General features: G+C 51.9%; 1 protein-coding gene across 2 annotated transcripts in view; it reads left to right on the plus strand.

Moving 5' to 3' along the window:
- The window catches only part of LOC105278816 (POU domain protein CF1A), a 50,583-nt gene extending 27,309 nt beyond the window's left edge, over positions 1-23,274 (plus strand). The window contains exons 2-3 of one of the 2 annotated variants that reach the window (XM_026974121.1): positions 18,690-18,923; positions 23,080-23,274. The gene's annotated coding sequence lies outside the window, so the exon portion shown is untranslated. The remainder of the gene's footprint in view (positions 1-18,689; positions 18,924-23,079) is intronic. The other variant, XM_026974122.1, reaches the window with a different exon arrangement.
- Positions 23,275-23,880: the final 606 nt, after the last annotated feature.

Genomic DNA, 23,880 nt, shown 5'->3' on the forward strand with positions numbered 1-23,880 from the left:
CTTGCGGGAACGAGAGTCCTCGTGCGCCAAAAATTCGGGCTCGCCAAAATTCTCGCCACTTTAAAATCCGATTAAAGGGTATAAAGTCGAAATCAAAAAAGTAATAACAAAAATAGGTAGAATTCGAGAAAAATTTTGCAGCATTGCGAGGCGAGTCTAAAAGTCTGCTCCCTTCTGGAGCTGTTTGCTAAGAAGGAGCAACGTACGCGGGGTAGACAGTTTTCGTCGAGATTCCTCCGAGAAGATTTCCCTCTTTCCAGCGAAATTGTCATCGGAGGAACCGCCCCGGAAGGAATCCCTCGCGCAACGATAAAAAATCGGGGCGCCGCGCGGCACGCGCGTCTAGCGGCGGCGATGCATATTCCGCTCGTGCACGCGTGCGCGCCCGCGGGAGGGCGATAAAACGTATGCAGATTAAAACATTTTATTTGAATGATAATATAACACTTGTTGATGCAAGCGCGTTGGCCTAGGTTAGCATAATAAACATTATGTAGATCTCCGCGCCGCCGCTATCCGTTCCGGCTACGTCCCGGCATTACACAAACGTTAAACTCCGACCGCGCGCGCGCGCGTGTGTGTGTATGTGTGTGCACGCGCGCGTACATGGCGCGTATGCACAATCTCGCGCTCGCTTCCTCCCGTTTCGCGTTCCTCGTCGTCATCGTCGTCTCACCCCCGGCCCCCGGGAGGGCGGGGGTCCCCCTTACTCTCCCATTACTATATCCACGAGACGTTCATTCATTAAAAGACCGCGTGCATTCTCAATTTTATCGACGCTCCGATCGAGAGCCATCGCGTGCGTTCTCCTTTCACTTCTCTCGACTCGCCGCGACTTTTCCTCGTTCCTTTCACCCCCCCTGTCGCGTGTAGCCCTTCGACAGCATCCGAATTTCCTCTCGACATTCCGCGATGAGGTCGCAGCTGGATCGCGCGTTGCGAAACTGTCTCTCTATCTCTTTTCCACTCTGAGGCGCGCGCGGATCCGCGCTATTAGGTCCGGTCAACCGCGTCAGCCGCGTTTTATAACGTCGCCCTGTTGCTCGCGACTAGTCTCTCTTGCTGGTGAGAGGAGGAGGAGGAGGGACACATATGCGAGGAATATTTTACTGCGGCACAGGCGGTCCCCCATCGACCCCCTCGCGCATATCACGAGTGACACCCTGGCGTGGGGTGCAATCGATTTCAATCTTACAAACGCACGCTACAATTTCAAACTTCCGCCTACGAACTTGTCATCCGCTTGCAGTCGCACAGCTTGCAAGCCGTTCGCGTCGACCGCGGACTCGTCAAGTATCGTGCCCCCTTTCTCCGTGCCCCCTTTCACGACGTGCCGGAGGGTTCCATTCAAGTTCACGGTGAGCGTCGTGCGAGCTATTAAAAAAATCGTATTGCGCGGGAAGTTCCTTAAAGTCCGAATAAAGCGGCGTCGTAAAGTAGCGGCTTTATATCTGACCGGAGGGGGCGGCGGCGGCGGCGGCGGCGGCGAGGGGGCAAGAGGGTTTGAAGTGGGTCGAGAGCCGCTCCATTGTGTTCTCAGTCTCTCGCAATACGAACTTCAACGGCGGGCGGACTGGTATCGTCATACCGGCACCAAGTGGCCGCGATAATGGGGACCTATGACACGCACATATGCGTGTCGCGCACACGCGCGCGAGTTAAGTGGCCGGGCACTCGCTGAAAATAATGTCCAATTCCGACGTAACTGCACCTACGACCCTGACCCCGCGGTTTACCTTGAGCGCTCGTTCGGATGCCCCGAGGAATGCTCTCGTGCGCACGCCAAGATCGTGCCTAATCCTAAAAACGCGCGCTGTGACGTGGCCAGTGATCGGCTTCTCTCTTACAACTGCATTGCAGAACATATGTTAGAAGATTGTGGATGTTTCTCATCTGAACGTTCGCCAAATTTCTTTTAAGCGAATTATTGTATTTCCTGACTTCGTTAAGTTTTGACACATTGATTTTATTTTAATTTCTGTTGTTAATTTTATTTATTTTTATTTTTATTTTTTATTTATTATACTTTTCACTCTCTATTTTACTTTCGCTTTGTTGTAAAGAAGTTCTAGGATAGTTAGACATTTTTTCGGTCTTGAGACGCTCCGGAAGCCGTTGCGAGCGAAGATGCCAATTCCTCGAGCGCCGAGCCGGAATTAAAACGGAGTCGAGGATCGAGATGAGTTCGATTCGCGTTGAATTAGCGCGCGATTACGCGCAGGTTCGGTGAGAAAACGTGCAGCAATCTTTATTACGCGTGCACGTGCAAAGGAGAGAGAGAAAACTGTCGAGAAATCTCTTGCAGAGACCTCGTGACGTGCACGCGCGCGAAAAGCAATTGCGAAAGCGATGCGGACACGTGTACGCACCTTAATGAATTTATCGATATCGCCTCTCATGCGGCTGAGAATCTCCCCCCCGTGGAATCCCCCGTGGCAGAAAATTACGGCCACCTGTCAGCACCTGTCAATTTCGCCCACGAGCCAATGTTCTCCATCGGACGACGCCGATATCGGCGATCTTCTTTTTATCTGGTGTAAATATCTTCTTATGAATAATAAGCATAATACATATTTATACATGTTTTTTTAGTCATGCGCCACCGCTCACGTCTCAATGCCGGTGCACGGAAGATCTTGTAAAGGAGCATTTCGCATTTTGCCCGTTCCTTTTTTCAGAAAGTCGCATCAGTTCCGTGTTGCCCAACTGTCTCTTCCAATGTAAAAGCATCACATCTGCTCAACACTCTCATCGGTGTCAGCATTGATACCGGATAAGACGTGATCCCAGTATTAACAAAGTTATAATATCATTTCTCTCATCAGCGCGTTACGACTTTTACGCTCTAACTGGCCAGCAGGAGCGCGTTATTTCCCTCTCAAGATTCTCTCAAAGCGCGTACCGTTCGAAGCGACTCAAGTGCAGATAGCACTTCGTCCGGCAGAAGTCGGGATCGTTTGCCGAGCGAAACGGTCTCCCTCCCGGTCGGGCGACGAGACGCGGGCATAAACGCTCCCCTCGGTACCCTCTTTAACTCCCGTCCGTCTCGTAAACAGCACTTAGCCCGGGCGCGAAGAGCGGCTCATTGGACGGAAGGAGTTGAAACGTGGCCGGTGCACGCGTCGGAGTTAAGTGGCAAAATAATACCTAATTCCGAACGCGCAAGTGCACCTACACTCCCCGCGCCCGGTCAGAGGGGAACGGGCCCCGGTCGACAGCCCTCGCAGCCCCTCGCCCCCTCGTCCTTTTTCCATCCCGGCGCGCCACGACCGCGACATCGTGCTCGCTTCCAGCCCGCCGCAATCGGATGTAAATGCCATGCAAATTTCCACCGGGGGGAGATAGAGATAGAGGACGGGGGCAGGGGGGCCGACGCGCCCCCATCTCCCTCTCGGGCACGCTCGGGTGCAGGTACACTATCGGCACGGCCGGCTACCGCGGCGAGTGTACCGGGTGGCGCGATAATCGGGTGATCACGCCGGAGGGTGGCTGGACGCGAGCGGGGGGCCACCAGAACGAATTCCGCGCGCGGAACCCGCTGACAAATTTAATGGTCGTCCATTAAACCGACCGCGCCCCGCGATAGCGACGAAATATTTACCCGTGGAAAAAAATTTCGGAAACGCTCTCTCGTTCGTCTTTCTCTCGTTTTGTCTCCCTCTTTTTCCTCCTTTATTTACCGGACAGTTTGCGCTTCCGAGCGCATTTTTGTCTCTTTTTGTTTCAGTATCGTGCGTTAGTTCCGGTCCGATCCGGAAATGCACAAGACAGTTCCTGGAATTCCTCGAAGGATTCGTAAATGCGCCTTGTTCCCGTATCCTCCAATGTAATTTTCATACTGGACTTTCTGCACTCTCTACGCGGTAGGGCAAAGGCTCGACCTTGCCGGTGCCAGAAAGTCGTTATACAGTAATGCACGAACTTCTCTTGAGGAACTCAGTTTCTCAGAGTTCCTCTCGAAGCGAGATCTCTCTCTCTCTCTCTCTCTCTCTCTTTCTCACCCTCGACGTTCTTCTCTCCGGGGGAATTCCCCGAGAGAATTTCCATTTCCATCGCGTCGATAGGAGCGCTTTCCTCGCGAGCGTTCCTCCACCGTTCGGCGCTTCATTTTTCATCCGCGATGGGAATCTATTATTTTGCGCGGAACGGGGTTTACCTTTTTAAGGGAACATACGATGAACATCGCGCGCGCGGAGGACGCGATGAATCACGAGCGGAGATCTCGCAGAGATCTCCGCGTCCCTTCACAGTGTCCGATTACGATTTCCAGCTTTCCGAGAAATTAAATAAATTCGACGAGCACTCGGGCCACGCCGAGGCTCTCGAAAACCGTGTTCTCCTTTTTCTGCGCATTTCGCGTTTTGGGACGCGGAAGCGCGCCGGACAGATGGGGAGGATCGCGCGCAAAAACTCTCGCCAGCTTCCTGAAATCCAATTCCAGCTTCGGACGGCGGCGCGGTAGGGTCTCGTTCGAGGGCAGGGGCCCGTACGCCGAGGTGGCTGATGCATCCTGCATCAGGGGGGGATGAAGGGCAGAGGAAGGGGCCCGTAGGGGCGACAGAAAACGTGAGGAATTAGCGGTCGGGCGCGTGCAACGCGGATGCGGCCGCATTGTTGTCCGGTAGCATTAGCAGTTGTAACGGTATACAGCACGAGGAGAGAAGCTTCTCTCTCTCTTTCTCTTTCGTTTTTCCTTTCTGCCTTTTGATGTCCCTGTCAACTCTCGGCGAAACACAGTGAGAACAAAAGTGCATCCCCATTCGGCGTATCGGTTCTTGTCACCTTTGTTTGAGCTGCAAACAGGGGTAGGAATGTAAGGCCTGACCTCGTCTCGGCCGTCTCGTCTCTGAGAATTCTTCGGAACGCCTTGCACGTCTTCATTGCCGAAAATTGATCTCGTGTAACGACGAGATCATACCGTCCTTCTGTCTGTCGGGTTTTTTGTATTCCTTCGGAATCCCTTTCGGAATTGCCCTTTTTGAAGATTTCCTTTATCCATGGTCTTGTAACATGCTATTTCGTAACGTTAATTTAAAAATTAAACGTTAATTAAAAAATTATAACGTTAATTTAAAAATTCATAAGTCACGCATGTCGCAAGAAAGTCGCATAAATATTAAATTGTTATTATTAATACTCAATATTACGAGCAATATTTCTAGTTTTCCTGAACGTAATGCAGACTTCTTCCGACTGTCCGAGTTACAAATCGAGTTGCGATCGGATGGACGATCGGCTTTCAGAGCGCTGTCGACGTTCTCTCGTGTGCAGCCGGGTACTTGCGGTACCCCCCTCGTGCCCTCGCTCGATCAGCTCGCGGTTTCCCGAGCGATCTTCCGTGACCGAGGATAGTCCACTCGACTCATTGCGGATTCGTGACTCGTGCAATCGCGCGACGGAGATCGTCGTGAGTCACAACACCGGCGATAATGTTGCGAGCGACGTGGAATCGCGTAGATTAATCGACTGCGGTCTCGCGCGCGCGCACGGTAGGTTTCGCACCGGTGATTTTCCGATCGTTGCTTCGCGATTTATGTCACCGCGGCTACTTGCTCCTTCTGCAGAGTTTCGTCATGCGCGCTGCGTGGAAAACAGGAGGAGAAAAAAAATGAATGACTCCTCGCGCGATCTTGTCTCGCAGTGTGCAATCGAAATTTCATTCGCTCGGCCCGATGCGATGGGGGAGAGCCAATTTCATCGTATCGCGTGGCGACGGCGACGTCGTGCGCCACGTGTGAGCCATGCCGGCGCCATTCCGCGAAATGCAGGTAATTGCGCGAGCACAAACACACGAGCGAGCGACACTTTTTTCCTCCTATGCGCGCCATGAGATTTTCCTGATTAGGCGCCAGCGTGTTTCGCATCCCACCCTTTGACATTTTCCCGCAGATTATTTTTTTCTCTCCTCTTGGTCCGCCTGGGACGCCCGGCGGGACACACGTTCCACCCTTCCCTCAACCCCCGAGGTTGCTTGATTAAACAGAAATTAATTCGCGATAACGCACGCCGTTCCCGCCGCCGTTAACCCCGATCGTTCGCAGGAGGGGTGCGGGACGTTCTCTCATTTCGTTTTTTTCTTTTTCCCTCCGTCGCCTCGCCGCGACGATTAAAGCGTCGCGTTATTTTTATTAACGCCGCCGGATCGCACGGCCATTTTATCGCCCTTCGCTCACCTCCGCGTCACCTTCGGCGCTGCGCGTGTTGCCGCGGTCGCGCGCGCACGAAACGCACTTATCGATCTTATCAATCTCGGTTACGCAACAGGCGTTTGAAAAACGAGAACCGGTTGGGCCTTTTTTCTACATTTCCTTAACGGACAGCCGTGCGAGTTCTCTAAAAAGACACGACGGCTGTTATATAAATCTAACCGGTGTGTGTCATCGAGCGACCGACGGCGACGGCGACGGCGGCGGCGGCGGCGGTGACGGCGGCGGCGGGGGGAGGCGGCGGCGACGCCGACTACCGGGTGTCCCCTTATTACGCCGCCCCGATGTCGACGGATGATGGAGCATGTTTCGCCGGGGGTTTTTTCGGGCGATTTTTCGCACCGCTCTCTCTTTATCTCTCTCTCTCCCCCGTCTCGATTGACGCCCTTTTGTGGATACACCCGTCACAATGTGGCCATTGTGCGCGATCCATAGTTTTTGTCCGCGCGCATTTCTGCGCTCTCGATGGCACACGATGTCGCACGCTCGCAGTCTCATCCGCAGCGCAACGCGCACGGCACGCCATGGACTCCTGTGTCGTCCGTAGGGCTCCATCGTGCAGCTGTCCGCGCCTGCTTGTTCCGCCGGAAAACCGCCGCTTCGACCTCGGATCTCGTGCAGGCGCGTTGTTCTCATTCGCGCAGCTTCGCACGATCGTTCATCATCATCGATGTCACGTGCAAAATGACGTGCTTATTAATAATATATTAATAGCAGGCGTGAGACTTCCTTTTCCACGTGACATGATTTCTATATTTTAATGCGAATACTTTCTCTAATTGAAAATTTAAAAGAAAACGTCTCTAATTGAAATCTCTAACAATTTGCGCTGAATGATCGGCAGGCAATCAGCAGGACTCTATTAAAAGCGCGCTTGATCTTTATTCAATCCGCTTTTTATCAACAGCGATCGTTTCTTACTCCGCTGTTCCATTTTAGCGTGTAATATGACTAAGTGTTTTCAGTTGAAATTTCCTCGGCTACAATGTCACGCTATAACCGAGTCTATACTTATAACTGTACCTGGGTGAAAAAACGTACGTTGATTCTATTTAAGATCAGACACTTCGATCGAAACGATACGATGAATAATGAAGTCTGAATTTACGCAAATCATCGGCTGCGAAATGTGAGCTTGCAAATATTGCAGTAAACGCTGTTACGCTGTTATGCGTGCACAAATATTAATTTCTTTCTTTCGTGTTCGCGGACCGGGAGACGGCGGTTAGCTCCGTTAGATCAGATGAGTGATCCTACAATGATATTCGATTTTAATTACGATAGCTGATTAAGCCGGAGCACCTCTCCGCGACGTTGGGCGCGCCGCGCAAATCTCGCGCAAATAAACACGCGCCGTTCAATATCGCGATGGCCGATCACGCGGCGGCTCCGATATGATTCATTCCTTCTCCCGCATTACGGGAACGGCCGTTATAAATTCGCCCGTATTCGTAGCCGCGCGATTTCAATCTCGGTCCTTCCATAAAGGAGAGGAACCCGCGCCGGTAAGCGCGCAATAATTCTCCCTATTCTACACGGTGTTCATTAATTACGGATACGGTGTACGCTGCCGCGCGAAAGGGAAAAGAGAAAGAGAAATTATGGATCCAGCTTTATCCATGCATCGTGGCCCCGCCGGGGCGAGGGGGAGGTACGTACGTATGTACGTACGTACACGTCTTTTTTTTCCTCCGCCTTCTTTTTCTTTTCAGCTTGCTTGCTTCTTTTTTTTTGTTCGCCACGGTGAACACGTCGCGATAAAGCTCGCACCGAAGGATATTTATCGGCAAAAAAATCCTTACGGCCGTTCATAATGTTCTTCTGCGTGCGCGTCCCGGCACGCGAGACCCCAGCCCGTTCGTAAAATGTTGCTCGAACCCGCCGCGGCCGGAGACCGCTCTCACGATTTTGGATACGCCGTTGTAAAACCGTGAAATATTTATTATTGCCTGCTAAGCAGCGGCTCGAGCTCGTGTTCGGCCGCGCAGTGGACACTGAGATCGCGAAGATTGGAGCTTGACCACTCGAGATGTGCGTAACTCTCAATCCTCAACTCGCTCAATCACAATCCATAACGCGTAATCCGATACGGCACTTCGCTTCGCATCGGCATTCGTTGAGATTAAAGCCGGCGCAGTTTCGACGCACTCAATGCGCGTTCGAGAACCGCCTCGCCGGGCGTTGAAACATCTCGAGCGGATATTTTAATTGCACGGGAGGGGCAGGCACGCGGGAAAAGCGGGTCCCCCCTCGGACGTCTTCATCGGCGATGATGCAACCGGCGTCTCGCCGGATTTATGGAACAAAAACGGCGGTCCCGGCTCTCGCGCAGCGGGGGTCGCGCGCGCGAGTCTTGGCGGCGGAGGGCGAAAACGCTCTCTAATAGCAAATACGAAACAGTTTATAATCCGCAGAAGTTAAGATCGCGCGACAATGGAGCCTGCGGAGCGTGCCGAGGGGCGCTTACAGGATTACACGGCTGGCAGGTAAACGCATTTGGCGCATTACCGGCCAGGAAGCCTTTATGAGGACGAATAAAGAAGGACGGGTAATCATATCGCTTTTGTGCCCGTCATGGAGCCGCGGCTCGTCGTCGGGGATGATTCCATCCGCGCCGAGAGCGAGAGCGTGCTCGTCGTTCTCGTCCAGAAAAAAACGAAATCTTCATCTTGCAAACGCGCCCGACGCGCGCGCGAAACGTTGCGTCAAAAATGCACTTCTGCCGCAAATAATAATTTTTTTATTTTTATTTTTTCATAAGTAATTTTTTAATTTTTTTTTTATTGGCAAGGCGCGCCATTATCCCGAGAGTGCGTCTCAAGGGGTTAAAAGTTCGTGAACGCCGATGGACGCGATTACTCATCCCCGATCGGTTCTATACCTCCCCGCGGCGGATATTGATTCCGACATCGAGCGACGTCCGTAACCGTAACAATAATCGTAACAATATCGCGGGATGTACCGACGACGGCGGGATTTCGCGTGCGTATTTAATCGAAAAATAACAGAATAAAAATACGGGGTGGCTCGCGCGATCGATCGGCACCGCGCGCGGGGTGCTGCTCGCTCCTGCACGCGCGCGATTAGTAGGCGAACGGCGTTTACCCGTTAAATACGACGTTCGGTAAGGCGTAATAGCGGCAATTACCGCGCCGGTGGCTGCATTCATCGGCGCCGGCCGGCGCTGTACCTTTCGCCGCTTAATTATGCCTCGTTAAGACCTCGGAAATCCAATCCGCTGCTCTCGAGAGACGATTAGCCTCTTCCCTTTATCCCGCTCGGAAAAATGCGTTTCCCAGCCTCTCTGTCTGTCGCTCTTCGTCGGAGTCAGACAGTCTCTCTTCTATCTTCTGCGTGCACCTCGCACGCAGAATGAGACGGGCCATAAAAGAGGCAGAGACCGATGGTCTCTTTCTGACAAGCGTTCACTTTCCTCTCTCTCTCTCTTGCCTCCCCAGGACACCTCATTTGTTGCGGTGAATTTCATTAATATCGAATAAGGTCGAAAAATCTTGGCGAGGGATCGCTCGCAAGGTCAACGCTCGCTTCTGCATACGTTGCAAGTTGCCGCAACGCAGCGGCGGGACAGTTTTATGGCCCTCTCTGCCCTCCGTAGGTATGGACTCGCAAAGATCGAGTAAGGTGAACGCAAGTAACGTCACAGCAACAACATTCCTAGTGTCACAACGATCAGATTACTTCACGTCTCTCGTACTTCATTCAGTCAGGAGGATTCTTGCCGAAAATGGGGAACGGAAGGAAAGGAGGAAAGTGAGAAACTTTGCTATCCGTCCTCTGAGAACCCCTGACTGCCTTCTCGTAGAGCGAAGCTTCAGGAAGATTCGAAGGCAGCGCCCGCTGGGCACCGGGCCTCATCTGTGCTGTTTCCGTGGCGGGAAAGGAAGTAAGAAGAAAGAGATACCAGGAGGAAAAAGAAATGAGATGAAGGAGAATGGGAGACACAAGGCCTAGCGCAGAGACAGAGACAGAAAGAAAGAAAGAGAGAGAGAGAACAAGCAAGGAGTATCCTCTCTCACCTCGCACCTCGAACGTTCCTGTAAAGATATCTTCACGTAGGTACACCTCAGCCACGTGGTGCGACCAGAAGAGCGGGAAAGAAGGAAAGAGAAAGATGCGGAACGAGACATGAAACCAGTCGAGGGCCAGAAAGGACCGGGGCGCCTTCTCGGTCGGAGGGGACACGCATAATCCTGCGAGGACGACCGTTCGGCACGAACCTTGCTCGGCTGCGAGAGGAACTTGAGCGTGTCGGCGTCGAGGTGTCTGACAACGTCAATTTCGAAGAATTGTCCAGTGGAGAAAAGTGTAGACACGGCACCTGGAGAGAGAAGGGGAGGAAGCGGAGTATCATCGGAATTCGTCGTTACTGTCGTTTTCCGCTTGGCGTCCCATGATTTTCGCTACGCATCGGGGAGTTGGCGATCTGTGGACGGGGCCCGGGGTTGTAAGACACTTTCGTCAGTGTCCTGTCATCCCCAAAGGCGCAGTACGTGCTTGTTCGACGATTTTCACCAACGCTCTGTCCTTGTTCATCCTACGGACGCGAGACATAAATCTACGTCGCAAGGCTCTCACAGAGCGGAGGAATGCCGCGACGGAGTAACGTAACAGCAACTTGTAAAATTCGATAGCAAATAGCTGCAGTCCAACCATTGTTCCGCTGCGTACAGGTGCGTTCAGGTTTTACGAGGAAGAGGAACCATTGACAGATCGTCCCGCTCGGACCTTTGCTGGAACGTGGATAGGTGCCCTGTGCAAACACATAGAAACGTGATAACGATCGGAAATCGCGTTAATAATCCGGGCTCGCATATCGCGTGCGTTTATTCGTGATGATAATGACGGGCGATAATATCACGTTGGAGAGAAAGAGAGAAAGGAAGACAGAGAGAGAGAGAGAATGAGCGAGAGGAAGAAGGGAGAGGGAGAGAGGGAGCTCTCGTTATTGTAAACTGTACGCGTAACAACCGTTCCGGCGGAGATCAGCGAGACTTTACTGCGCCCTTGTCCTCTGTTTTATCGTGAAAACGCGATTTCCGCCATCGGCCTGCTCTCGCGAACAATCCGGTGTAGGGTTTCCGGACGCGAGTGAGTTCGCGCAAGTGCGCGGGCGAGCCGATTAAACGAATGGAAAAAAGTCCGCCGAGAGGAGGCGAAAGATAAAAGAGAGAAAGAGAGGCGCGGCACCGGCGCGGATAAGCTCGCGGAGTTAACAGCTCGTGGAGCCCGTCGCTACGTTCCGCGCTTTATCGTCGCTCGTCGATGTCTTTATGCCCTTCGTTAAGCGATTCCGATTTTCGCGCGCACTGCCAGCTGGCCGATCATCCCGGTCGTTTTTCCTCTGGCCTCCCCGGGCCCCACGTGGAGGAAGCTGAGGGCAATCGCGCTCCCCTCGCCCCCGGCCTCTAATTTACGCGGACTTCAGTTTTAATATCATACAATCCTCCGGAGAACGTATTGAGCACGCGAATCACCGACTGCCTACGCACTGTCCGCGTCGAGATTCAGCTTCACCGCCTGCACTGTTCATAGGCAACAACTGCCTATTGTGCGTTCGCCATCTTCGTCGATATCTTGGAGCCCGAGTGCCATTCTCCTGGCGATTCTTGCAAAGTCTCGATGAGGCTGTTGGATCATTAAGTTGGATTAAAGCATCAGCATCAAGCTACCGTTAATGAATCGTAAAACATTGCTGTTGGCGGTAGGGGAGATCCGGAAAGCTGCTCGTTGCTCGAGGTAGCGACTCTTCACTCTCCGATCTCTCTAATGATGACAGATCGATCACAAGATCGAGCGCGGCGATGCCCCTGGAGGTCGCGCCGCCCGCCCTTACAGCCGACAGATCTCTCGTGGGTTCCTCGAGGCCACGGGAGACAAAGAAAAATAGAGGCAGGGTTAGGTAAAGGAAGAGAAAGGAACAGAATCGGTTGTCCTCCGCATAGTTCACGGGAGATTCGTCATGGGCGTGAGCTAACACCGACGACGACGACGACGAGGAGGACGTTCCACCCTAATCACGTCATCGGTGTCCGTGGCGGTCGATTTTTAATTTTTCTCCCGTGTCGAGATACCATCTCACAACGTTGTTACCGCATACCGGCGCGTCGTCGCTCGCGGGGGCCTTCCACGTCGATCGGATGCCCATCGCGCGCTACTGGAGCTCGAGCTCGTCACGCGGAATTTCCCAGCGTCCAGAAGGATCCAGATATCTCATCAAGAGACTCGTCTTCGTCCTTGCGATCCACGCGCGGAAGACCGCGCCGATTCTCGTCGCGAGACCTGCACGCGGAATCGCGGGAATGCGATCGGCAGAGATGATCCGCGACTGTGAATTCATCGCGAAGCGGATCCGCGACACGCGCGCAGCCGCGGGCGGAATTCATCGATGAAGAAAGAGTCAGCTACCGGGAAGCTACTTGTACGGAGAAGCAGGGAGAAGCTGCACGAGCGAGCGAGAAATATTGTATATAATATATCGCGCCGTGAAGTGAAAGGAAGAAGAGTCGCCGGTTCGAGCAGCATCCGTCATACCGTTGGTATTTTGAGATCCCATCCCCGCGTTCCGAGAGGATAGTTTCTCCCTCCCCCTCTGCCATTCTCTCTCTCTCTTTTCTCATTTTTCTCTCGTTCTTCTTCTCTCTCTCTTTCTTTCTCTGCGAGTGCGAATGTTTTTCCGTTACATAAGAACGCTCAGTCGAGGTGCTTACACGACGACAATGCGCGAGTCCGCTTCGCTCTTCCTCGCTCGCTCCAGGAAAGCGGCGGAGGTCGCACGGCGAGCCACGCAAATAATTGCACGAAATATCGATTCCCGACAGGAGGCTGAGCGTGTTCAGGTCTTGCTCGGTGCTGTCCACCACGCATTCAAAGGCGAGACGAGACGCGCGGTCGAACACTCGGAACGGTGGAACGGAGGAACGAAGTGGTTCCAATGGGCAGATAGAGAGAAAGAGAACCGATGAATAGCTCTCTCTGTCTCTCTGAACAAAGAGAGACAGAGAGAAAGAGCAGGAGAGGAAGATCAGGTAGAGAATAGTCGGCAGCTCCGACTGACCAGCGGGTGCTCCGGATCCGACTGGACCGGTTTTGCTCGAATTCCCTAGGAGTTCTAGCCTTCGGGACTCCACGAGTGACTCTCACTCTTTCCTTCTCTCGTTCTCGGGGACTCTCTCGCCGCCGTTTACCGGTCACCAGCGCGCAACAACACCGAAGACAGGCTCCTCGGACCCCTGGGATCTTCTCTCTCTCTTTCTCTCTCCTCTTGACTTCTCACTATCCGTCCCCCCTTTCTCCCCGAGAGCTTCCTCCCTCGGGGGGAGGCAGCTTCACGCAGCATCGAAGCGGTGATGCGGTTCCTCCGGCGGCGGTTCTGCTACCAGCTAGATTTCAACGTATCATTTATCATCGCACGAGGGCGGCGGCCGCTTTGCACGCGCTTCCGATTCTGCTCTGATGACTTGATGTCGAGATAGGGAGAGAAAGAGAGAGGGAGAGAGAGAACGATGGTCTCCGCGGCACTCCGATACGTCTCCGGCCCCTCCGTAAACTCTCCCGAATCAACCCTCGAAAAGAGCGAATGATTCGAGAGATGATGATTCACAAGATTTACCCGGAATCGCGTTTCCGGCTTCCATTGATTCCTTGCATATTCACCGCGAGTTGTTTAATCGAGAGCTCGAGTCGCGGATCGATAGTCTCGGATATTTCCCACCGGTAAACTCTCGCGTCGCTCCTGACAATTGGGATGCGCGTCTTTTATCCTCGCTGCTGCTCGAGGCGTCGTCCCGAAATCCAGTTTGGCGATCGAGTTCAGCATCCTGAAACGGTCCGGAGCGACCGTTATAGGTGAGCATGAAGGAAGGAAAGAGAGATAGCTTCGATCCGGAAAGACGAACTGGCCAGGTCGCGTCACGGTTTTGTCCACTTGATGATACGCGTGAAAAGACGCGGTCGCGCATAGAGGGAAAGGGTTACGCGCGCGAGGCGCAGGGTAGCAGGCGGTCCGCCGTCTCATTGTGGGAACGTCCCGATGATGAATTCGGTCATTAATTAAGCCGGCTAAGTGGGCACCACCCGGCTCATCTTTTAGCCGCGCATTTTTAGTCCAACGAACTCGGTCGCTTGACGCGCGCGTGACGCTCGTCTCCGATCCGTCACGGATTTGTCATTATTACTATTATTCTCATTATTTGATGGATGGATGGATCTTCTTTGCTTCTGGTCATTCCAGAAAAATAATTAAAAATTTAGATTTTTTTTCTTTATTTTTCGTAACAATTTTTGCAATTGAGGCTTTTTTCCGTCTTTTGGATTTTGAAATACCGATATTGGGATCTGTGATATTTGAATAATCATGACGGATCAATCTGCTACTACTACTGCGTGTTCTCTGTTCGTTCCCTTGAATCTCGAATTAACATAAGATTAATTGGCGCGTATTTAGTAGCGCGTGAATTACCGCGGCGATCTACGACGTACGGGCGAATCACGCGTATCTAATTCTTCGCCGTGTCGAGTCACGCAAAATTTATGCGCTATTGAGCATACGGTAAATTATATAATTATTCCTACGTAATAAATCCTTCACACACGTGTAATATTTTATAAGCGCCCGCTTGTACGCGCTAACATCGAGGGGCTGCGGCTTAGCGCTCGCCGCATTAACAACTTCATTTACCCCGTAATCTGCACGAGATCTCGTACCTCGAACCAAAATGTAGAAAATGAGAAAGGGAGAGAGAGAGAAAGGCGGATGGACTCACGCAGATCGACGTAACGTTAGCAAAACGTTCGAATTCTACTCGCAATCCGCCAGGAAACTCGAAGAGCCGCGACATAAAAATAATTTGCGAACTATAATAGTACAGAATACTGCAGAACACAAATAAAAAATTAAAACACCGTAAAAATTTTATTCAAATAAACAGGAATGATGAAAGACCGAGGGAGAGACACGTCAACACCTCGTTGGCACTCGAAGCCACGTTCTCGCTCGGGAAGTGGGCCGAGAAATAATTCGGGGGGTCGGAAGCTCGGCGCGTGTTCCCGCGGGAGGGTTCGAGCTTGCGGGTCAAGCCACGCCGAGTCATCAGGAATCGCTACCTGCATGCTAACGCGTTTTTTGCGCTCGTTTCCGTGGCCACTCGCTCGCTCGCTCGCGCGACAAGTGACACGCGTGACGACCGTGCAGGATTTTCGAAAAACCGTGCGTGCGGAAGGGTGTCCTCGGAGCGGAACATGGCCATCAGGATTATCATGGCAGTCCGACCGCTCGAAAGGCGTCCATTAGCCACGGTCGCGTCACGGTCGAAAGGTAAAAAGAGGAGCAGCGCGGCCGATGAATAGAATCGTGCCGCCGTCGATTCTCGAACGGAGTAAAGTCTGCGGAGGACGGCCGTCCACTCGCACTCTTTTTTTTTCAAAAAGTGGACCGCGGGCAAGGCGGCGGCGTTTACGTAATCGTTCGGAAGAATCCGTCCCGGCGATCCGCCTGACGCCTGACTCCGATCCGATCGATCGTCTTCCGAGACGATTATCGGCGCACGATTATCTGATGATTCTGGTGAATCTGCTCTCAAAGATGCGTTTCCAGCGATCACAACCCTCGAATTAATAATTTAATTTTGGGGCCTCGACCCTCATTTCGCGCGATTTCGAAATTTCAAAATTATGGTCTCTTGCGTAATTACAATCATATGTCTCTGTTATAGTATATTATGGTGTTTTCTTTATATCAATGTGGGCGTTATACTTTTTGCCATCACCGTCAATCGCTCTACATTGTAATCATGTGTATTAACTAAAATGCTTGAAGGAATTCTATCTCAGAATACAAATAATAAATCACGCTTTCTCTCTCTCTCTCTCATTTTTTCTCACTCTTCTGTCCTAAACTTCTTGGACATATTTTCAGCATTCTGGAACATAAACCACGCTATTCTAATTATCAAACGACCCGCTGCTAGAGCCTATTTATATTAGGCTCTGCGCCGATGGAACTCGCGCGGCGGGGTTGCGCAGACGTCGAGGGAGCATCTCGAGCCCGCGCTTAATTAGCGGGAGGTAACGAACCCCGGCTGCGTCCATCCGTCCATCCGACCATCCGTCCATCTGTGCGACACCAATCAAACACCGGCCGCGACACCCCGGTGTCGTTAAACCCGCGCGCGGCCGCTACCGGCAATCAAAACGACGAGTAAACAAAGCACTGAATCAGAAATCGATGTAAAACGCGATGCCGCGTACAGCGACGGTGATTAATAGTAAAACAGTAGCGGGGCCTCGTCTTCCCTCTTCCCTCGTCTTCCTCCGATTCATCCGGAACCAAGAGGCCGCATTTTTCCGCTCGCGGTCGCGTGCGTCTTTTAATAATAACCGTTTAATGTCGCAGGCTAATAGCGGCGTTCCTCGCCGCGGCTAATGATAATTTTCTGATTGCTCCCCGCGCGCTAACGACAGCGTCATCGCGCGCATTCAGCATTCAGGCAACCCGGGGCGGGCAACGGACGACGCGCTGCCGCCGCACACGTCGATCACGTCGCACGGAAGAAGATTTATGTAAAAATATTCCACCGCTGAATCGCGCTAATAATACGGACTCACTCGGCTACGTCGCAAAAACGAAACGGCGGACGCTCGCGCGCGCGCGCGGCCCGGCCTCCTCCAATTCGCGTGACGTGCGATTATGCCTGATAATAATATGTACAAATTAATGTAATCCTAATGATTATATGGCACTTAAGCGGTTAGATAATATATATAATCTGATCGCGGCCGTGCATCGGCTGCAGGTCGCCGATCATTAAGGCAAACGAGTGCCGATAACGCCCGTTACGCATATTTAACGTTTGTACGTGTCGCTTCGATGAGATGTTCATCGCAGAGGAGGAGGAGAAAGCATCGAAAGCGCATATACATAATTCAACGCGCAAAAATTACACGCTGTATGCACCATGCGTCATACGCCTCATTGCTTCATAATTACGTAAGAATAATGAGGCCAAAGAATTATGCTTTCAAAGGAAGCGCCATGTCACGCGCTCGACAGTCGAAGCTCGAGAAACTCGAGCGACGTACAAAGAGACCGTCGCTACTTTTTCGATTCGTCCGCGGGAGCAAAAGTGAGCGAGTAACAGAAACTACTGCTGAACGCAAACTACTCGCAGTTTGGTCTGGCAAATGGAACCGGCGACGTTCCTACCCTTCTTCGCGCCCTTCGGCTCCTTTCAGGGCGAAAATGGAATCACCGATGTGTCCGTGTCTTCTTGGACAGATGGGACAGTAGTGTCCACGCTTCCTCGTCTATCCGAAAAAGAGAGAGAGATATGCTTCCTTCTTCTTTTCTTCTTCTTTTCGACTTACGTTCGTAAATTCATCTCAGAAGAGACGCGCGCGGGCGCGATGTTTGCGCGCGCCGCGCACGGCTCGCGTGTCGGGAACGCGCGATTCCCGAAAACGCCGGAACCGGCATCGCCGGTGGGCAGACGGGAACGAGACGGGAGGGATGAAGCAAAGAAAGGAATCAAGAACGAACGAGGGAAAGAAGTACCGCCCGACGTGGCCGGTGCATCCCCGGCAAAACGCGACGCCAACAGCAAGTTACGAGTCGCTCCTTCCGATCGCGGCACGAACACGAAGAGCGTTGTAACAGTAATGGCGTGTTTGCTTCGTCCTTCCTTTCCGAGCGGCGGGGTTGCGCGTCTTCGCTATTCGGATCCCTTCTTCGGCGCTGCTCCTCTTCCGCCTTTCGTCCTCCGGGCAACCGGGCCGAGGAGTTGGCGGCTATCTCGGCGATCGCGATATAGCATGCTCCAAGGGCTCCAGTTTGCCCGTCCGCGATGAGGGAGAAACGAGGGCGGGGGTGGATGGAGGACGATGGTCTGTTAGGCGAAGCGACGGGTCCCAGCCCGGTGCCTCCATTGTTAATCCGTTACACGCGGTACGTCACTCTAAAATATAAAATTGATTCGCGCGGAGACCACGCGGAGTGCGGATTACGTCAGGAGGCAGAGAGTCGCGGAAAATGATGATTTTAATTAAAGAAAAGGCGGAAACGAAATCGAGAACGAGACCCCTCCGCCGAAAGAGGGTCCGTTTGATTTGAGAGTCGAGCGCATCAAGCACGAACGAACGGCGAGTTTTGGAACCGCCTGTATTTCAGGCCCGCGGATTCCATCCCGTGAGTGGGCCCTACGGTGTGTAACGAGCGAGCGCGCATAATGATATTAATCAGGGCGGTGCGTTCGGCTTCCTTAAAATTGCCGGCAGGCTCAATTTCTCACTTAAAATCTAATTAGAGCTTGCCGGGCCTCTCGAGCTGCCGTGGGGCCCAGCGAGGGGAGGCAGAGAGGAGGATCAGGAGGTAGAGGAATCGCCCCCAATCTGCCCTTCCTCCGGACCGCGAATTTGACCTCGGAATAAAAACGGATCCCGAACCTAAGGCCCTACTTTACGAAATTGCAGTTTCCTGCCCTCGGATTGCCGATCGTCCCGCGGACCCATTTTCGGACCCGGCGAGCACGACGATGGACCGGCACACCATCACCACCAGCTCGGGCTCGGCCAGCAGCCTCTGCCGGATCCGTCAGCCGCGGGCCCCGAAGCAGCGTCCAGCCGTCAAGGCCCGTTGGGACGCGTCGCTCGTCGATCGCGCGCAGTCAGGACACTCGGGCGGGCCCAGATATCGTCGGATTTGAGGTGAGGCACTTTGCGGTCGCTTGCTAGTAATGGAAAAAGGCAGAACTTGGTTATTCGGAAATTACATACCCCGACTTGTACCGCATTATAGTTATTTAGGATATTATTATTATTATTACTATTAGAAATTATTTGGAATACGGTTGTTCATAGATAATTATCTAGAACTCTAAGTCGAATGCGTTTCCCTCGATGTCTTCTTTTTGCTTCTTCGTGCTGGTCCCTCCGTGAAACTCTTGAAAAAATGATCAGATCCAGAAATATCAGTTGAAGTACGAAATTCGATGGAGGGCGGGTTTCAGTGTTACTGATAACGATAACGCACGATGTCATTCGTTTTCGGAACGCATCGACGTCCGTATACGCGCGATTATCGTGCATCGAGCATCGCGAGGGTCGCGCACCGTACTGGGGAACCGGCGACGACGACGGCGAAAAAAAGAGGCGAGGGACGGGGAGTGACAGAAGCAAAAAAGACGGGCAATCGTTAGCAAGGTACAAATTTCGCCATTTGCCGCAATAAACCTTCGAAGCCGCTTGTAACTCCTTCTTATGGGAGGCATGAGTAATCGCCTTGTTAGCCCTTATGGCCTATAGCCCTCATGCTCGCTCCCTCATCCGCGGGAGGGACAACAACAGCAACAACAACGATGCAGGAGAAAGAGAAAGGTGGACGAATAGAAAAAGAGAGAAGCCAAGAGAAAAGAGAGAGAGAGAGAGAGAGAGAAGGTGAGAGGTAGAGAAATAGAGGAGGAGGAACGATAGGAGTACCAAACACACGCGATGCACGTACCCCATCGACACCGGGTGCACGCGTGTGTGCGTGTGTAACGAGTGAAGCGAAGGAACTCTCGATGTAAAAGGAAGAGCGGGGCAGGACGGCGGCAAAAAAGAACAAGAAGAAGGAAGCAGGGGAAGCAGAAGGAGACAGGGAGGGAGGAGAGGCGGGAGAGGGTCGCGTTGTACGCAGGAAACGAGAAAAAAATCAATGGGGACGACAGATAGAGAAAGAAACTGTAAAGGGGCGGAAAGATACAAGCGGATAAGGGAACGCGACGGATATCTCGGATATCCTCGGCTGCTTCGGCGTGCCTCCCCCCCTCCCCGTGTCGCCCCTCGCAATTTCCACATTAAAATCGAACTAGACAGACTTAGAGCGTATCGCCACTCGCGTCTTTACTATCTCGCGTCATATCATACGCGTACCCGCTCTGTAATTAATGACACATCAATGAAAAAGAGCAATCTTCCAACAGGCAGGGTGGGCAGTTCGTCTTCGGTGAGAAAGAGAGAGAGAGAGCGCAACACGCACACACGCGTGTATCGGTGCGCGAGTGATAAGAGCGTGTATTCGCTTCCTGTCTTTCCTCTCGATTTAGCTTTATTCTTTTCCTTTTATATGGACGCGCGTGGAAATCTGCATGGATGCCGGTAAACGTTAAATTCGCGCGGCGTACCTTGTACGCCGTAAGGGGCGCAGAGAGCGAGACCGTGACGTTAATTGACACGCACAGATTTGAGTCAATTAATTCCGCGACGTCGTTCGAATCGACGCGCTCTATTTACGTAACACGAGACGCTATATTAATCCATTATTATTAGAGATTGATGCATTATTAGATTGATTATGTTATATAACAGATATTTATACAAAACTGTTAAAATATATCTGATAAATATAAATTACAATACAAATATATAGGATATAGGTAATAATAATCATCAATATTATATATTATTAATATTATTCTGTATTACTCTCTCTCTCTCTTTCTCCCCTTAATCTCTATTAATATATATACTCGACTACCATCACACTTTACCCTATAATATCATACTCTATACTTATGCCGTAATATACAACGTAACGAGATTCACTATCGGAGGTCCGGTATCGAAATTAGCCGGATCGCGCGCGCTCGCGCCGGTTTCCGGTGGGCGCAACGAAAGGATTAGGAATAAATTGGACGCGAATGGGCGAAGTTTCGCCGGCACGCGGCACCGAACGAGCGCGACGGGGGCTACGGAGTGTTTTGACGGGGGAATAAAAATGGGAAACGAGCAATGAAAAAGACGGGGCAGGGGGAGGGAAGGCGGGAGACGGTAAACTTTATTCTCCCGGCCGTATAATCCCCGTTCTCGTCGCCGCCGTCGCCATCACGAGCAACGGCGCGAGGCCGTTTATCGCCGATCGCATCTGCGTTACGTCGCCATTTTTCTGCCCGCACGGCGACCTGCTCCGACCGCTTTTTAATTAATGCTCGACGGCGTTAATGCGTGCGCATGTGATTCGCGGCGCGCCCCGACTTCCGCTCGATAATCGCGCGGGGCCACCGATATTCCTGGCCTCCTTGCCTCCTTGCCTCCTCGACCCCCCCTCGCGATGACGGCGATCGCGCCACTTTTACGACGTGTTATGACGCGCACTAACTCCGCACGACGTTGCCGAAAGATTAATTTTTTACTTCCACGTGTCCGGCACTTCTTCTGCAAGCCTCTCATTCATGGGCGTCCGCAGGGGAGGGGGGCAAGACCAGGCATTTGCCCCCTCCTGGAATCAGCAAACAATTTATTTTTCCTTGAAATAAAGAAAAAAATTGCAGATTGTCGCCGCAACGCACGTTTATAGCATGTCGATCGAGAAGCATAAATCTATTAGTCAATTTAAAAAGCATTTCGGAACAATATTGGAACAATATATTGCTTGAAATTTCTGAAGGGTCCACTAGTGGTAAGCAAAAAGCTTATTGTTTATACTGTTCCGCAATTAGACCGACATTTCTATTATGCCTATTTATAATATTAAAATATTCCGAAATACTAGAACCAATTTCTGTACTATTACAAAATAAACAAATAAATTTGCTCGAATGTCAAAATCATATAAAACGTTTAATCTCTATTCTTCATGAAGAACGGGATAAATTTGACAATATTTTCACAGAATACGAGAAATTTAGCTGCTCGATTGGTGTTGAGATTAAAGTACCACGAATTGTATTAAAACAAACTAAAAGAGCGAACTATTTCACAAAGGATCCCAAAGAATACTATAAACTAAGCCTATTTTTACCATATATAGATTCGCTTATAAGTTCTTTAAGCATTAGATTTTCTGAAGAAAATTCCAGTATTTTTAATCTTTTCCATTAATTACATTAAATTATAAGTATTTTAATTCTGGAAGTAACATTTTAAATCATGCCCCCCCCTGGAAAAAATCCTGCGGACGCCCATGCTCTCATTATTTATTTCTGGCCGCAAAATCAGGAGGCAAAATCTTTTTCTCTACACGTCGAAATCCAACCCGGAAGCGTAACTCTGAGGCGGGAGGAAACGTAAACCTCGCGGCTTTAAACCAAAGAGATCACGCTTACTTATTCAGACTCGCATTTGTACTTTTGTTCATTCGATTGTCCAATCCACCTGGGAATCCGCGCCGGCTGCGCAACTCGATACCCTCCTAGAGATCGATATTTTTCCCTCGCGGTGGACATGTAAAGGGATCGCGCGGTCGTGTAGCTCTCGCGCGCGGGCATCCTCGCCGGAAACGGGTTGTCCGTGCACGCACACGGCGCCCTCGGGATCCCCCTTTTCCCCCCGCGATTCTCACCGGACCCCCGGCCTCGCGATACATGGCGGCGGCCTCGCGCGCGTCCGAGTCGCGTGGCCCCATATCTTAAAGGAGAAGCCAGGGGGGGCCCGGCCGAAGGACAGAGCGAATGGGGACTAACACTGTTTTATCGTGTAGCCAATTAATAACGCTCCTCCGGGGCCCCCTCGCGTCCCCCGTCGGCGGGCTCCCGCGCGAAGAAGAGATCTCGCCTCCGATATCCTCCGTGCTCACTCGCGGACCCCCCGAAGACGACGTCTCGGGGCTCCGCTCGACCTTGCGCTGCCCACACGTGCCTTTTTATTTATATTCATATTATTATATTGCGCGCCTCCCCCCGTCCCCTCCCGGGCGCGGGTTCTATGTGGCGGAACGATAATGCGTCTGGGCGTCATCGGTGCGGAAATGTTGGCGGAATAATTTCGATAGTGCGCTTTTTCCTTTTTATAAGAGATACGCGATCAGAGGCGCGAGAGCGAATCGCTCTCGAGGATCTTGCGGACCGCTCTCTCAATAAGAACGCTTCTGCCTTTTGTGTTTCAGCTTACAGAGCTGTCTCGCAACGTCCTCCTGCAAGCAATCGTTCCAGAGTCCAGTCGCAACCAGGCATCGTGTCTCAGTGTGGAAAAAAAATATTACATAACTACAATATAGAATTACGGTATAAGTTGTGTTAAAATCAATGTTAATCGCTGTAGCGAAGTGGGGTATTATAATAAATACATTATTTTATGTATACTTCTGTGTCTTCAGCACTTCGCAACCCTTCCGAGCGAACCGTTCCCTCTTCCCCGCCTTCCGAGTTCCTCTGAACGAGTGTCGACGTTCCCTTCCGCTTCGGCTTCGGCTGTGCGCTGATCTCGGGCGTTAATCGAAACGCGGAATTAACCGAGAGTCGGAAGTAGTCGGGTTCGAAAAATGCCGAGGTCGTGATGAGACTGCTTCGTCGCGCCGGAAAGATCCCGGTGATCCCGCTCGGGACGTTTAATTACGGTACTCGAGAGCTGTTCGGTATTTGGCGACGTCGAATTTCTGTCGAACACGTATAATTCCACCACCGCCACCACCCCATCTTCCGCTTCCTCCGCTCGCTCCATCCCCGCGCTGCTTACGCGAGCGCGGTAAACGGATCGTGTTACGATTACGAGGCACGGTCGTAATCGCTTTTAAGGGCGCGCCAGGAGCTTACGCCAGGAACTTTACGCCAGGATAAAGAGAGCTCGGGGCTTTTCTTGTCCTTGTCTTTCCACCCCCCCGACCGGTCGTTCGCCGCGCGAGGGAAAAGAAGACTCGTAAAGAGTAGCTGGCCGGCTGGAACGGGCCGGCATCTGCGATGCGCAATTA

This window comes from Ooceraea biroi, chromosome 12 (assembly GCF_003672135.1).
Source record: "Ooceraea biroi isolate clonal line C1 chromosome 12, Obir_v5.4, whole genome shotgun sequence".
NCBI lineage: Eukaryota > Metazoa > Arthropoda > Insecta > Hymenoptera > Formicidae > Ooceraea > Ooceraea biroi.